At 46.2% G+C, this 18,062-nt stretch overlaps 1 protein-coding gene across 1 annotated transcript in view; it reads right to left on the reverse strand.

Moving 5' to 3' along the window:
- Positions 1 to 18,062, reverse strand: part of LOC119433476 (cAMP-dependent protein kinase catalytic subunit 1) — a 408,857-nt gene that overhangs the window by 174,021 nt on the left and 216,774 nt on the right. The gene's annotated exons all lie outside the window — the stretch shown is intronic.

Below are 18,062 nucleotides of genomic sequence, written 5' to 3' on the forward strand. Positions count from 1 at the left end.
ATCTGAACAACTGTACATTCCACATGGGGCTGGAGAGTATCGAAACGCACATGGATTAATGTCTGCAGAAATTTATCCCAAAGGCAAGATACCATACTGCGTCTCATACTGTGCCACGCCTTATCTCATTTCGTACGTGCTCGCCGGATGTCCAAGATGTTCCTCGCTAATTGATGTCTGGTTCGCCACACTTCCTATATCGGTGGTACAGATATATGTAAAATAAGCTCACATAGACCTCGTTACTCATAAATGAATAAATAAATAAATAAATAAATAAATAAATAAATAAATAAATAAATAAATAAATAAATAAATAAATAAATAAATAAATAAATAAATACGAAGTAAATCGGCGATCACTTATCGATGACAACCGCCACGTTGTTCGAGCATCAATTCGAGCGAACAGATGCTACTGTCGTGTCCGCACACAGTCAGCACTGTGGTGACGTCATACGGATGTTGCCTGTCAGGCCGTTTAGCCATGAGCAAACTCTGCAGATCAGCTGTGACGCAGCGGCACTGCGCTGCCAGGTTTCTAGCGCTGCGCTTGTGCGGTAAACTATTGCCTTAGCGTTTCTGACACGTATACTTACTGCAAAGCTATTTATAACTAATATACATTACTAATTGCAAATTATTACCTATTCATACCCCGTCTAATTGTAGCAACGACGCGTTCCGCCCCACAACTGCAAAGGAGCGAGGAAAAGAACGGATCGATACAATTTGCGGCGAAATTCTCAGCATTTTAACAGCGAGAGAGAGGAAGGGAGAGAAAAAAGCACTAATTCTCACCTACAAGAATAATTATACAAGCATCCTCGATCACATGAGGCGACTAAAGTTAGAGACAACAAACATACCAGGTACGTGAAAGCACGTTATAATTTAGCAGTCACAGCAAGCTGCTGGCGTTAGCTAAACTCGACAGGCAACGTCCCACGCGTTTCGGGGCTGAAAGCGTAGCGCGCGAGCTGCCGGGAGATCGAGTGGGTGCCACTACCTTCCGCTATTCTTTTTTAACCTTCCGCCCCCTTTCCATTCTCAGCGGTTGTTCGACGCTTGCTGCTAACGCACGCACGGGCGCAGCGCACTATGTTTAGAATCGGCGCGTCCGCCGTGTGCAGGTACGAGCCCACTGATGCCCCTCCCTTCGTTCCCGCTCGTGACGTCACAATGCGTCGAGTCGAAAAGTTGCTAAAAGCCGCCTGTGCGTGTGCGTGCGTGCGTGTGTGTCGCTAATCACATGAATTATTCCGGTAGTCATTACCACAGTTCATGTAACATGGGCTTTTCTTCCGAAGCAACTGTCTACGATCGTTGTCACTGCGTCAGGCGCCTTACATACAGCCATGTTTGCTATCGCGAACGGCCGATATCGTGCAGGAATCTCTACGTGACCGGACCGTGCCCAGAACATTCCCTTCTGTATACTTGCGTTGTGAACACTCGTATTGTGAAATTACTGAGCCTCATTCCACATGAATTTATGGGTCTAGAAGTCCGAATGTAGGTTCCGTGGTTATGAAATAAAGTTTTATTTAATCATTGTTTTGGGTGTGCGTGGGCGTTGGTGGGTCCGTGAGTGATAGAGTGATCAGGCACTCCAGAGGGCGCGTGAGCATGTCCATGCTCGCACGTTGACGGCCCATTATGCGTTTTGGGCCTTCTGCTTGGTGATAACATCCATCGTAAAAGGACGGAAAGATGGCCGAGTTGGAGTGGATTTATAGGCGCCTTCTGTAGCGCGACAACACGAGAACAAAGTGTCGACTCACAGGACAGCGAATGTCCTGTCACTTGACTACTTGTTTGTCTTCGTGCTGTCGCGCTACCGAATGAAGCCACGGACGAAGCCAAGGCCTATACTCAAAAAATTGATGTATTCGCTTCTTTCCTCTGGGGCCAGTGGGAAGCTCACCGAGTAATCGTTAGAGGCCGCGCGATCGCATGTCATGTCTCGTTGGACACGTTTTCCTGCACGAAATATTCTTACTAAGCAGAACAACGTATGACAGAACGACGGTGTTATTAAGTTATACCGTCTAATAACATGAATTTTAGCTTTTTTTTTGAAAGCGGATAAAAGGGAAGCGTTTCACACGTGTAGCGCGTCACGACAGGGAGCTGACTGTGGCGATTGAACCGCGAACTGCCCAGAGCGTTATCGTTGCGAAAACCGCATCAGTCCCGGACAGAAAATTTCGGTAGTAGTTTAGGCAATGGCTCCGCGCTGATCGCGAGAAAGTCTCCGAACACGCGACAGACGGCACGCACTCAAGAAAGCTGCTTGTCAGCGCTGATAGCCCTGCAACAGAGGCCACTCAATGAAGACCAGACACGTGCGATAAGCTGGACCATTGCGCGACTCCTGAGAAGCAAGCGCCCTTTATCCCCGAATGCGGCCACAGACGCCGAATCCATGTTACTGTCGCGAAGTGGCGTCGGAAATGCGCACGATGCACATTCGACATACAGAGCCACTTGAAACACAATGCCGTCGTGCTCCTCGGTGTCTCGAACGAAACAATGGCAACACGTGAAATGCTGCGCCACTGACACAAGGAAAGATTGATTGAATTGTCGGATTTAATGTCACGAAGTCGGAAAACAAACACACATTTAAATACTCTTTATATACCCAAACAAAGCTTCGAGTCATCGTGACTCCAACAGTGCGCTGAATTTGGCGCTATTTATTTATTTATTTATTTATTTATTTATTTATTTATTTATTTATTTATTTATTTATTTATTTATTTATTTATTTATTTATTTATTTATTTATTTATTTACTTATGCTAGGTGGAGTAAGAATAAATCGTGTTATTGATCGCTTCACTTAAATGGTAATGTAGTTCAAAACGTAGGATGTGATATGCTTAATTAGTTATAGCCCTTAATAGTTCACTTAATTCGAATGATGGCTATAGGGTGCCATAGTACCTTGATAGTGAAATGTAATGCAATTTCTGTAATCAATGATGAACTGCATACGCCAAGAAACAACGCCTGACTTGTTCATTATACACCTAATTAACACACTGTGTAGACACAATAATTCCTTAAGGCACAAAAGATTGTTTGCTTAATTTTTGAACTTAGAATGGGCGCAAACTTCGATATAACCGCATTTTGATCTGTATTTTCTCTCTCGTTGTCCACTTATTTCTATATTTGCGCGCTGATCCAACCCCCGTATTAAGAAATGCGTCTTAACTCACCTGAAGCCACGCTCGACTCGATCTATAAATGACGCTTGGCATGCCCAAGCCACTCATTGCGTTTCCTTCGGCGCGTTCACGACAAGCACCATTTCAATTAAGTCAATCACGGGCTTCAAGTTAACATGCATTTCCGAATACGGGGGTAAGAGCCTTGTATATGAAACGCTTCTCATAAGCAGCTTGGCGTGACGATGTTCGCATAATATGAGCTCAGCGCCTCCGATGTGTAAAAGATATTTAATCATGAAACTGTTTCAACTATGCACATTTATGTCTCGGAAAAACCACTTGGGGCTCCAATGAATGTGATCTGGATGATGAAATATGAGGAAGTAGTCAGTATGAGTGCTTATCATTTGATGATATATTGTAATCCTGAATGTTTGTTATGAGGAACTCGATTAATGTAGATATGTCATTCGAGATAAGTGTCGCAGTGCTTGCTTAGTACATTGGCGAAGCCATTATCTTAAATGGCCCAGCACAATCCTCCACGGCAATTAGAAGACTTATAAAATGAATGTGAACGTCTACTGTCAATATGAGCAGATAAACATTATCCTTGTTGCAGCTGAAGTGTTTGTCGATAAAAAAAGTCATCTCGGTATGTTATTTCGAGGAAGCAGATTTAAAAAGCAGCGTATACGTTATAACTGCGCTCTTAGACATCAACATAAAACCTCTTCCCCTTCGAAACGATCTATTCGCAAAAATAATTTTTACAGCCAGGCGACATTCTTTAAGGCTCTAATCCCCCCCAAGTTGTAACTTCCCTCCCCTTAAAATTGTTGCAAATTTTACCATTTGTTATTATAGCAAATTCTAGCGTACTATATTCGGATTAAAAATATATACATGTCGGTGTATCTCCTATAATATTCAATCGAAATATTAAAGACATCTATTGTGAGAAAGAGAGTTCCCCTCGGTAGAAGTACGAAGATACGACATCGTGCGACATTTAAGATAAGCATTGATAATCAGTGATCGACAATACATTCGCTGCTTGTTCATCCAAACAGATGATGACGACTCAGCGGAAACCAGACGAACAAACCGAAGTTGCACCCACAAGAGGCTTCGTCGAGATTATATGACAACGCCAATCATAAAGGGGTTTATTCCTTAGCCAACGAACATTTGTTGGTGTATGCTGACCTCCTTGAGCAGCACGCAACCCAGACAAGCACGCTCAATGCAGGCGTGATCTTTTTCACGGTGCAGCCGCTCTAATGCTGCCGGCGTATCAACACAATTGTGGCGTTCATTTCCACGCAGTTAGGCAGAATATGCGACCAGAGCAACAAAAACCAATTTGCGCGCTGGAAGAGAACCTCGTTATGGCACCGAGAAAAAGAGGGAGCAGTGACCGACGTCGTAGCTACGAAAGCAGGAAGTACATCGCAGCCAACGTAAACACGACACCGATGTAACACCGCCCTTCCTGTCAAGCAACGTCGATTCCTGCGCGTCAGTCAGCGGTACGTCGGGCTACAAGTACGGTGGCCAGAACAGCAACGGCTTCGCGTGCCACAGCTCGAGGCCTGGGCCCCCGCGGCACGCAGTCGCTCACCTTGGCAAGAGAAATCCCTCGACGGTTACATTCCGGCCGAGCACCGAAAAGATGGAGGGCGTCGGTCAATGATGATGATAGCCGAACCCTTTGTAAATGATGGTGGCCATACCATCTGTAACGGGTTGACGCAATCCGAACGCCTGGGCCAAATATTTAAAAATAATATGCTACAAGAAACAACCGTAACAGATATATAAAACGAAATCATCAAGAAGCTGGCGATTATGGAGATGTCGCTGAGTGCAAGGCGGCTAGCGTGAGCTTCGCTCTCTCGCGACGGGTTAACAACCCTGGAGAGTGTCAATCACGCGCGCACGGGGGTCCGGGCTGATCGGGAGCGCATTTTAAAAGGCGTCCCGGTCACTTAGAAACCGTGTTCACGATTAAGGTTATTTAAGTTTACGATTTCAGTTGAGTTTAGTTTTGTACACCACAATTATAATTCGGCGGCACAGTGGCTATGAGCGTCCTGCTGCTGAACACGAGGTCGAAAGTTCGATTACCGGCCACGGGTGCCGCATTTCTATGAGGGTGCCATGCAAGAACTCTCTACTTAGATAAATGGGTGCACGTTAAAAAAGAACCCCAGGTGGTCAAAATGATTCCGAAGCCCTCCCCTGCGGTGTCCCTCATAACGCACTGGGGCAGTTCCACAACGGTTCTAAGTGCGACGGCGTCGGCCGGCACCAAATGTCAGCCAGCAACGCAGCCTGCTTCGGAGCCCCGGAACAGCCGTATCGCCGTGTGACCAGGCAGGGCCGATCTAGAGCTCCGCCGCTCTGTAATGGGTGGTCCAGCGGCCTCAGCTCTCGCTCGGTCGACCGGCTTCAGCTGGTCCGTTGAGTCGGACACTGGTGTATACTGGTGTATACTGGAGTGTTTTATGGTGTTTTATGCGTATGATATCAGACACGCGTTCCAGAAAGGCCGTGGACCAGGCTGGTGGAACGAGCCGCCGGCATTGGCAGTGCCAGTGCATGATACAGCAATATGCGTCGGTTATAGCGGAGATTATAGAAGTACTAAGCTCTGATGCGGTGCAGCGTTCGAAATGACTACGGCATACAGTGAATGACTTGCAGCTGTATAGTGAAGCACTTGCAAAGGCTTGGGTAGACTTCGAGCAGTGGCAAAGCAGACCCATGAATGTGGGACTTCCGAAAGGTGTAAGGACTGCCTTATTCACTCTCTTTGATGTACGAGTTGCTGGAGCTCGCACAAATACGTGAGGGATGTTAAAAATTATTGTTGTTCTCATTATGCATTGTGCTTCGTGATTAAAGAAAACGGAAAGAAAGTGCACGCAAATGCAGCCCGTCATATCTTGGATCCAAAATTGTTCATGCTACGCCTCATCTGCCGCTGGTTTCTTAGCTAAAGCGCGCATGGCATGCTTGCGGTTAGTTCGCCAAATCGAGCGCCTTCGTTTCCTTTGATTGATCTCGCAAACTTCGGTGTTATCTGTCAGACCGTAGGCGGCTAAGTGTAATGCTTCGAGTAACGGGCACGGGAAGCTAAGGAACATTATTTACGAGGAAAACGTCTCATTAAGAAAGAAAGGAGAAATAACGCGAGGACGCGGTGGGTCTCGACGCATTGCGTGGCATACCATGAAACGGAAGCCGCACTGGAAATACTGCGCAGCACTGGAATTGTTGGCAGACCACTGCAGAGCCCATTCGAGCACGGCGTTATACTCAGCTTGCTGGTCACGACTTTTCCTCCATCCACTACTTCAGCCACGCTTGCCAAGTCAGCTATGCGACAAACTGCGCTGTATAAGGAAACGTAAGACAGAAGGTACGGTTCTGCGCGTGTTAGCTTCTTTATTTTATTCGCAGAGTACGCGGTACAGCTTATGAGGAGCATGAAATTGATGAGCAGGTGCATGGTTCGCTTAGGGCAAATCTTGAAAACATTTATTAGGGAACTTACGTGAGCTTCTTCTATCACAAAATTAAGTGATAACATTCGAATATATGCCGCCTCCGAATTTTGACACACGGCGGCAAAGGAATGCATTGGAAGGATGTGCATGGCGAAATTATTGCATGCGAAAGAGATTGCACTTAAAAGCTACCGAACAGGACACATAGAAACGGGCACTGACGGAAACTAGAAAAGGTATCCGAAGAAAACAAAGAACGAAACGAATAGAATAAAGCCTCTTAGTTTGGCATGTTCAGTTTCTAGTATTTCTTTTCGCTCTTTTTAATTTCCTTTTTTAAATATCTCTATCGTTCTGGAAAATGTCATATCTGCACGGCAGATTATACCGTGAGTGGGGCCGCCATGATGCTAGCCTATGAAACACAGACGCTTTCAACGTTCGCTCGCCGGCCAGTAAAGCTTCTCGCTATGCCGAGTGCTTCAGCGTACTTTAAAAAATTCCCTTAGATTGTCCGCAGTACATATCATTAGAGGCTGGATCTTTAGGCATTAAAAAAGCGCGTGTTAGGCACCAAAAATAGGCAGGCAAAACAACGTTTTAGGCCTCCAACGTCGTAAATATAGGCACATTAAATTTTTACATAAATGCAAATAATTTCAAACGAAGACCTGCGTGGCCTATATCTACGACAGTAAAATAATAATTGTTATTGTCTATTATGGCACAAAGGCGCCAAAAGTTGAAAATAGCCGTGCAGTTGTCCCATAAAACTGCTGGACTAATGACGATCAATTGGCTTCATTCAATAAGCGCACTGCTCATATACATGTTCAATGGCCACTGTACTCGAGCGTCGCATATAGTGAAACAGGCATGAAAAAGAATACTTGAAAGCTGGGCATACTGATTAAAAAAACCAATACTTTATGTCTGCCTGACGCAATTAAATTAAGACACAACAAAAACAGACATTTTTCTCATATGCAATGACACTATCCGAATTGTACAGGCCAGACGTCCCAACACTGCCAAATACACTTCTGCTCAATTGAAGTGCGCATGTTTGAAGAAATATGTTTTGAGAGCACCATGAACATAGCCGAAGAATCACTGTGAAGATTGTGGAAACAATAGCAAACTACCACCATCTTCAGATTTTCGGATTCGAAATAGTGCCTGTCACTGAGAATGATCTCGTACGCTAAGAACAAACGCCCGACGGCGGTGAACACCTTAAAAAGTAAATTACAAGCAAAACAAAAGCCGCGTGCACATCACATTTTTCTTTCTTCTTTTGCTCTTCACTCTCCTTTCCCCTGACGGCTCTCCGCGGTTTCGCATTCGCCAACCGCTCGCGCAATGTCAGCGCGTCGGCGTATGCTGGCCGGCGAGTCTCATTTCAATGCTGCTAGCAGTTGTTTTCCCAGAGTTGGTTGAACTAAAGGACTAGGTTGAACCCCATAGAGTTCCGAACAGTCAATGTTGCCCAGTAACATGAATAACGGTCTCTAACTGGTCTCGAAAGCGAAACTTAAGGCTAAATAGTTTTCATATAGGCACCGATATTGAAAATAGGCATCTATAGGCATTTAGGCACAAACGCCAAAATAGGCATTTATAGGCACTATAAAAACACTATAAAAGCCCTTCTTGACCTCTAATTCATGCTCATATATCAAAGTGGGGCGATAGGAGCGCAAGGAACAAAAAAGGCATTTGCCTAAAATCCGGTCTCTACATATCATAATTCTAGTCCATGAGCTGGTCTACTCGAAAAGGCGGACATTACTTGCACAAAAAACTGAAATGCCTAATCGACTAATTAATACAATTATATTAATGACGGTTTTACCTAATTATTTATGGCACATATTGCAATTTACAAATTCTAGCCGGGAAGTTCGCAAGGCGTCCCACTTGGAACGAATTCTCAGGATGACAGCAGTTTCGAAATATTAACCCTAACTTTGCGATGAAATGCATTGACATTCCAGTTACTTTTGTGCTTCAATACATAAAACAACGTTTCGTTAAGAAAGCAAGTGGAACGACAATGCATTTTTAGCGCAAGTTTGACGGCGCATATCTCGTAAATGGTGTCATCCACACAATTATTTGCAGTCACATGCCCTCTCTAGTGGCTCTCTCTTGCGCAGGTCGAGCGCACATTTAACAACTGTATTAGTTGTCCACGTTTCGTTATTAATTGGTTAAGGATAATTCACTAATTGGCTCTTCATCAACTGACTGCCCGACTTTCGTAAAGACTGCTTTTTTGTTTTCAGAACAAGAGAACATTTCTACACAAGTTGCGTTGCATAACAGCTTAAATCGGGAGCCTTAGATGTCAGCCTTAGATTCTAAGTCTGACACGTGGAACGAAATGCTTATTGCGTACGTTACTGAGAACGAACCGCACTTCTCACAGTGAGGATAGAAGGATGCATGCACCGCGTGTTCATACTACTGAAAGAAGGCATAGGAAAGACATTCACGCAATCCCCAACATCGTGAATGCCGCTATGCTAACAGCACTACGACGTGCCCAGAGTGCGGCGACAACACACGTGCGTAAGCTTGGACCCATCGCCCGGAAAGCTACCTTTGATCTTGAAATTAATTTTTGCAGCCCGAGAAAGAGGCCTCACAAGCCCGGCGGTCGCCTCATCAGCCTCAACAGAAGTGCACCGAATTATTCAGGTGACCGCGCAATTTTCAGCCAGCGCACGTCAGCGATCCGCTCCTATCGAGCTGAGCCGCGCATCCGGACGAAAAGAAGGAAGATTGCGCGCTGCCAAGCGAACGCGCGTGGCCTGCTTATTGCGAGTTTCATAGTGTAATCCCGCCCCGGGTGGGGATGCACGCACTCCGCGGCCTTTACGAGTGGCAACTTCCCCAGCCTCCTATACTCCGCCATTTTATATGTTTCTCCCTCTGGCTTGCCCGTAGCGTCTTCTGCGCCCCTTAAATCATTTTCGGGAAAGCGCCGGGAAGTTGTCGCTGCGCCAAAAACAGACGCGCGGCACAGAGGTGAGATGAAAGATGGCGGCGTTATTGGGCGGAACTACTGAGACTGCATACGGCGGCTAACACGGCGACGTAATTTGCATTCGTGCAAATCAAACATAGTTACACGTTGGATGACAATTTGACATGGATCGCTGCAAAGAGTAAAATAAAATTTCACCGAGTTAGAGAACGAAAACGACGGCTCGGTTACCTTCAATTAATACGTAAAATCTTCGCAACGCTCGCTTCGTTGACGACGCATTTGTTCACGTCACCTCCGCAGAGACAAGTGCGTACTGAAATGACTACTTCTTCTTTCTGGGGTTTTACGTGCCAAAACCAGTTCTGATTATGAGGCACGCCGTAGTGGAGGGCTCCGGAATAATTTTGACCACCTGGGGTTCTTTAACGTGCACTACAACGCAAGCACACGGGCGTTTTTGCATTTCGCCTCCATCGAAAATGACTACTTCTAACGACACATGGGAGCAACAGAATTTATGCACCTATCGGAGTGCCGCTGACGCCTTTGTTGGAAGTATTTGCAAGCCGCAAAACAATTTCTGAAGGCATTTCAAGAGAGCTAGAGCGGGTGATTTACGCATTTTGTCACGCAATGCGTGATAGTACGAGTAAATGAAGCGAATAATTAAGTCGACCCTCATTAAGGCCTTCTTAATTAGTACATTTATGATATACAGTTAAAACTTGATCTAACGATACCCAATTTTACGAAGTTCCCAACCTAACGAAGAAATTTCCATTCCCCGGCAGGTACTATAGGGTTCAATGTTGTCATCAACCCGAATTAACGAAACTAATGACCACGAAACCCAATTTAACGAAGTTTTTCCTGAAATAAATGAGTAAAAAATGTTTCTAATTTTGACACAGGCGGGTTTTTCTTCGATCGTGCGCTCTAACGCTATTGCGTTAAAACATCACGGCGTCATGGCCTTTGCGCCCGCGTCTTTGCATATCGGCAGCCTGTCATATATTCACGTGACCGTCTACCTGGCCTGCATCGCACAAGCAATTCGGGCCGCCGACGAGGACTTTTCACACGCGCAGGCGTGCATTAGCGGCAAACACAATGCCATGGTAGCATTGGGGTATCGCTACGGTACAACTTTAGATCTCGAAGGACCGAATAATCACTTTCTAGATTTTACGAAATAATTCGAGCGCAGTCATAACTTCGTTAAATCGAGTTTCAACTGTATTGTCATGGTAGAGCTGCATCGGAAAACAGCGTGCACGACGTGCTCACTTACAAGGAACCCTCCGAGCAACCATGACTGAGATATCCAGCCACAATGTGTGTCGCATACTGTACCCGAATATTGGAAAGGAGCCACATAGGAGTAACATATTTATTCTTGCAGCTATAACACAGTAGTGAAGTTTTCTGCATTAAATATAATTACTCCGTGCGTTTACTGAACGAGACTGAAAATAAAACGCCGGAGTCGATGAGTAATCTTTATCAATAGCACAATGATTCTACGAAAACACATAAAAACGGGCGAAATCGTTGGACTGCAAGCGATAATGTTTCAGGAGGTAATACGGCATTTAACGACTTAAACTAATAATTGACTAGTTAAAAGGCGCTGGACAAATGGTGCTTTCTTGCAGAAACGCGCACATCGTGGCGTTATTTCAACACATCACGCAGGCTTCCTGCATAGGATTCTCGGGGAGAACCCACGCGCGGCTTATCGCACGTTCGACGCCTGCGAGCAAACCTGCGGCCTTGACAGGACCAGAGTAGCTTGCACGCGGCTGTGGACGTTAAACGCGCACAGCAGCACTGCCGGATCGTGTAACACAGAAAGGAAGCTGTCGCAGCTCCTTCTGGCGATGGCGAACCGGGAATTTATAGAAACCATTCGCCGGAGGGCCAGCAAAGAAAAGCAAAAGCTTGTTTACATCGATGAGATCGCTTGCACAGACAGAGGACGAGCAACGTTGTCGCAATGTAATTGCCATACTTTAACTTGGGACTGTTTCTCGCTTTCGTCCTTTTCTTTTTTCTTTTTTTTTTCCTTGGCACCATTGTACAATGCCTTTCCTTGGTGATGATGACGTTTATTCGCATCACCTTCGAAACGGGGTGGCGACAAATAGTCACCTAGAATGCTTGAGCTAATCAAGCTTTACTACATGGCAGTCTGACTATCTCTCCTTGATCTTTTCTATCTAAATTGCAAGCTCTATCTCTATACACTGTGCAGGGAGGCACCTGTGCTTGCAAAGATTCTCGCTCCATCGACCATGCTTTTTTTCCCACCAACTTCGAAACGTCTCTCGACCGCTGACCAGTTAACACTCCCGTCAACTTTGAATGCCAGCGCTTGTGGACGTTGGCTACGATCCTTGCTGGGTCAATATCTTGGCATTCCATCACAACGCACCGATACATGTTCACGAAGCGAGCCTTTTTCTGATTGTTCCCAACTTTCTCCGTCTGCCTTTGACTGATAAAATATGCTCTCACGAACCTTAACTGGCCATATCATGTTTCGTGCAGAATGAAGACCTTTTAACGCAGTTATCTGGCTTCCTGTTATTCTACTCCAATGCGCGCGCGTCCTCTGTTGCACATAGGGTAAACGTGGGCGATTGCACAGGGGGGCACCGGTGCAGGTTGCAAGCAGATAAAGTGCAGTAACCGTAAAAACTGCAGTAGCAGAGAAATCGCTTATAAGTAATTATATACTGCTCTTGAATGTCGGATCCACCGTAATGCGATCGCTTCCCTTGGATCAGGTAATCGAAGCGTCGAGTTCGTGGTAAGATGTATAGGGCAACTCGACATTATCGTTTCTACACTCAGGACTCTCTGAACAGCTACGCCACAGCGATGACGCAAAGGAAGCGAAGCATAGCTGCTTATTTTCGAAACAGACGCCATAATCAGCACCGCTTCCATAGTAATGCGACAACATACTAAGGAGAAACGGTAACTACCTGTTCGGATTTAAGCATTATAATAATTTCTGAGCTTTAACGTCCCAATAGTACATTTCGAGCTCCGTAGGGAAGGGCTCCAGATTTATTTTGACCGATCTGAAGTTCTTTGATACAATGAAGGTAGCGCGAAACAACATGGACAGAGACATAAAATACTCGCAACTAAAGGTTTACTCAAAGAAACAAGAATATTGCAGTATGTCGGTAAATGCGATCCATATATTTGCTCTTAAATTATTTTCATGTTACATTAATCGCATATTCAAACGACACGAAATTCTTTGACGAGCCATAAAATTTAAGGAGACAACAATTTCAGCTTTCCAAACCCACGTCGATGCGGTTGCCGCGGCCTGGATTCAATCTCGCGACCTCGTGGTCACTGGTACAACGCGTCAGCCACTGATCCACGCGGCAGTATAGGATGCGGATTTAGTATGCTTTGACACAAACGTTGCGGCAACATAGATCAACCCCAAAGTCCGTGCTCAACAGGAGAAGCCGCTCTATGCCGCCCCGACTTGAAACCCAAGCAATCCGCTGAGGAGCGACCGAGGTGCGGCCTTCATGCGTGGTCAAGCGCCATTAAGCGCCTTTTTTACGACCTGACGCGAGCATCGCGACGGCGGGTCATTTAATGACCGAGCCATTAGGGAGGATCGCTCCAGCCCGCACGCACCCGAGGGAACTGGAGTAAAGCAGCGTGGGAATATGGAGAGAGATCCATTAGCGGATATTTGATATACTCGTCCAACTCGACGTGGCAGGAGTCTGGCATTCCCGTTTCTCACCAACCCTTCAACGGTCCAAAAGGGGTGCAAAACACCACACTGTCAGATAACAAATTTGCCTAAAATATAAACGAGCCAAATGCGCCCCTGGCAGGACATGCATGCATGGAAAAAAAAAAATGCTGTTTTCGCAATGCTCAGCACGTGTTCGGCTATAAAGCGGGCATATGCGCCGGTTTCAGTCGTCTTCGTTCTCGACAACTATTTTCTTATTTCGTGTTCGCTCACCACTTTCCAAAACGGGCTATCGTGGGAATGTTTACTGCATTCCAGACTATTTCACAACGTTATGCGCCGGCCGAAGGACTAAAGCACACTAAAAGCACACTTTGCGACCAGCGCAAAGGACGGAACGAGGCGGGAGACGAACACAAAGGGCGGTGAAGGGACCATATTTTGCCCAGAAAGCATCTGTTTATAGCTGATACCATCTATGGAACCGAACCGCCTAAGTATGAAGGGCCCTTTCAGACGAGGTAATCACTCGCACCTTTACAAAAATTGATATCGACAGTCTGTAGACTGTTTAATGACTTCGATATATAAATTGATCTGTCCTTGCAGAACGCTCATTATTTTGTCAGCAAAAATATATTGACCGGTATCTATAGTCAAAAATGGTTTAATATCTTTTAGCCAACGTCTGCTCAATACACTGTCTGCTGACAAAAGTTGTAAGGTATCTTTTGAAGCCTATAGATCGTCAATAAATATTGCACAACAAGTTATATACAGGCTGTCCAGCTAAAAGTAACCAAGGTTTTCAAAAACGACGGATTGTGTTAGGCGGCTGAAACCAACTTAGTGGTGTTGAGCATCGTACGACCAAGTCTGCGGTATTTTTTTTTTTTTTCATTTTCCAAAGTCAATTAGTATGAACTAATTGCCTAACTTTAAACATATTGGCTTCAGCAAGAAACTGCCAATATGAAAGTAGTAGATCACGTTTAAAAATAGCCGACTGCAGCGTTTGCACACTAAGCACCACCGATGGAGCTTCTTGTACTTGCCCTTAAAGAAAGCCCGCGAAATACGAAAACAACCGCGTGATAGCTAGCGCCACTATTTCAGCGCCCCTCTCTTTCTCTCTGTCACACTTCGTTGTAACTGTTAATGCGCCCACGTTTATGAGATGAGTTATTCTACGTGGGTGCGTAGCGCGCTACGGTGCAGACGCACGCAAGGATTTCCCATGTGACGGCTACAAGTAAACGTGATATCGATCGTGAAGAGTGAAAAGAAATATGTATACACCTCTACGCACTGACAGCATAATAGCACTGTATGCCACAGCGAATTGCTTTTAAGACGCATCCTGCTCCGAAGGCGATGACCGAATCAGCGAGCTTTGTTTATGTATCTCTTACACGAGCCACCACCATGTCCGAGAGCGAGCAGCGCGGGCAAGCACAAACAAGGCGTCGCGAAGGAGAGGAGGGCTGACCTTCACCCGTACGCTGGCCAGCGCGGCTGTGCCACGTGCTTGTACGCTAACGATCGCTCCGTCGGCGGACACGTGCAGAGAAGGGGCACGCTTCTTCCTACTTCCCGGAGCCAGCTTTCTCGAGAGAGGACGGTGCGCCCGCAGTGAAAGGGAGATGAAAAGCGACAGGCCTGAGACTACAAGGCAGAGAGAAAAGGTCGACGTAAAAGAGCAAATATGAGAAAGAGAATAGTATGAAGAACGAAATGAAATTGGACGAAGAATATACGAAACAAAGCGAAGAAAGAAAAAAAGAAACTCAAGGTTAGGAGGCAGCGAGAGGCCCGGCGCGCCTTTGTCTAGGCCCTCCTTATGGCCGAGAAGGGTGCTTGCCCGCAAAGCATGGCTCCCCGAGGCGGGGCATCGCGACAATTTTTAGCAAGTCTCTATAATGGCGGCGAGGTGCCCGACGAGAGAGCCGCCCTTTTACCCCTCGAGGTGCATTGCCGGCACGCACGCCACAGCCAGGACGTGCCGTTTTCTAGCGGGAAATGCCTCTGCCGACAGCGTGCTGTCAGGGGTTACGTCACAAAAGAGCCACTGGCCACATCCTTTCTCGTACGATTTTCTACGTACGCTGTATTAAGTCCGAGCCACCGCCCCTGCAGATTTCGAGAGCTGTAATACATTGTGTTAGTGTTTCAGTGAGGCTGATGGGTACGTTTTCTGGAAAGTGTCCTTTTAGTGCGAAATTTAATTTTACAAACTCTGTGAGATTACAAAACCTCATCGGGAGAAAGCGGGCTTTAGCCGAAAAGGAAGGACCCTAGATATAAGTCACGCAGATACAAATCACGCAGCCTTTATTTTTTCAGTGTTGGGCGCGAGAGCACCCAAACACCGCAAGGGTGGTTCGCATGTTAGCGCTTCCAATTAAGCGAATCAACATTTACTTGGCCGCAAACGAGAAATCAGTGCACAAAGGAATTATCCCGGGGGAAGAGTGTCGACGAGAACGGCCCGTCCGGACGCGGAGCAGGGAACGAGTGAAAAGGGGCGAAGGAGAGAGCGAAGGTGGAAGAGGAGCGAAGAACGAAGGAAGAGAGGACGAAATAATAGAAATGCGAAGGATTTCCTCGCGCCGATAGATTTCCGAGCTTGCGTCTTCACCGGCCCAGCATCCGCCGATATATTGATTCTCATCCGTGCACGACTTGGCAAAACTTCAGAAACACACACACACACACACAAACACGCGCGCGCGTATGCAGGCACGGAGAAATACGCGCATGCACGCGCGCTCTGACAGAGGGGAAAAAAAAAAAAATCACAGCGAGAAGAGATAAAACGAAATGCCCAGCGTTCCCCATTAATCAAGATGGGATTCAAGTGACTCCCTTCGTTCTTGGACGTCAGAAAAAAAAAAAAAAACATATATATAAGGTGCCAGAAAGGATAGGAGAGCTGCGCGAGATCTCGCTCAATAAGTTTCAAGGTCGAAACGCTGTAGACTACGGCGTCACCTATTGGTGTTTTTCACAACTACGAGGCTAGAAAAAGGAGGGGGAAGGAATGTTCTGGCATGCAAGGATTGCGGGAACTCGAACAAGCAATAGCAAAAGTTTTATGTAAGCACGAGCAAACTTGGCGGACCTTGTCGCACACGATCGCAAAGCCATTGAGCCGCGTAATTTACATAACCAGGCTGCGACAAAAACGGAAGTGACGGAAGAAAAGCACGGCCTCCTAGATGAGTATACTACCCTAGTTCGAATGTTCTCGTTGGTAAGTACACGACGAAATTACTAATCAGGAATGCGGAATGGGAAAGGCAACGATGACTGCTTTTACGGAACGACAACGCTCGTCAAAGCACGTTCAAGTGCATAATTTTATCAGGAGGAACTATTGCGCAATTTGTTTTCGCTTGCGCACTTGCGGGGTGCAGATTTAGATCAGGAGCTGCCCAGAAGCCACAGAGAAAACGTAATATCTTGCGCCAGCCGGCACTCATGTCTTACAAGGCGGCATCACGGTGCGATTCTTTTACGAGAAATATTCTGAATGGCATGTGCGCGCGAAGTTGGAGAATGCAAGTGTTGTAAAGCGAGCACAGCCGTTCCCCAAAATCCCATTTTGCAGTTAGTTAGCTCTATGAAACAGTCGCGATTGAATCTCGAAATTGCGGATCAACAAATCACAAAAGAGGAGCAGTTCACAAAACTCATCATGGGGCGTCAAGACAACATCGCAAACTAAACCAACTATGGGTCGGCGGCTGCGGGGTCGCCATGCGTCGTCACCATGGTCGTCACGAAAGGCCATGACGTAACGGCGCTGGACGGCGCAACCTGCCAGGTCTGCAGCTATTTCTCGCGACGTTCGTGCTACCTAGCGAGCAAAGGAAAAAACTACATTGCGCGCGGTACTTTCAAATAGTTCTACCCAGGCTACACTTGCGTGTAAAGTTTGACGCGTGTAATGGGCGTCCACAACGTTCATTTCAGTATATGAACTATTCTCATAACTAGTCGATCACAGCATTCATTTCATAAAATTACCGTTCAGCGAAAAAAGAAGAAAGAACATGCAGGAACATGCAGAAGTGCCCAGGGAGAAGACGCTTCGTGTAGATTAGCCACAGCTCCGAGTCCGAGCGCAAGCTAGTTCGGATAGTTGCCAACTCCCACAATTTGTTGACCATGACTCACTTTATAAACCCGTTAGTGCTTCTCTACTTTTAGTTGTTTCCTACAGTACGTTTTCGCAGATGAAATGAAATGGTGGAGTTGGGCGAAAGTAAAGGGCGAGCTTTGCTACGCGAATGGTGTTGCGTTCTGTTGGCAATTCTAATGGCGTAACTCAAACAAACACTACTGGGTAGATGTGGAGCGCCTTCGACTCACTAGATAGAGCAAGAAATTTGTACTCGTGCTTCTACAAATAAATCGCAGCTCTCGACATGAGCTTACGTTATTTTGTACGAGGTTTGCACCTCAATAAACCAAATCGCAAGACGATGCAATTTCGCTGTACAAGCGCATGGAGATGCTTCTCCATCAATGTTGCAATTAAACACCCTCAGGAACAGAATCGGACATACAGTGAGGTGCAGTAGTTCACGAGAGGCCATTTTCTGGTGGTGGCTTTACCGGGAAGTCTT

Source organism: Dermacentor silvarum, chromosome 11 (assembly GCF_013339745.2).
Source record: "Dermacentor silvarum isolate Dsil-2018 chromosome 11, BIME_Dsil_1.4, whole genome shotgun sequence".
Lineage (NCBI taxonomy): Eukaryota > Metazoa > Arthropoda > Arachnida > Ixodida > Ixodidae > Dermacentor > Dermacentor silvarum.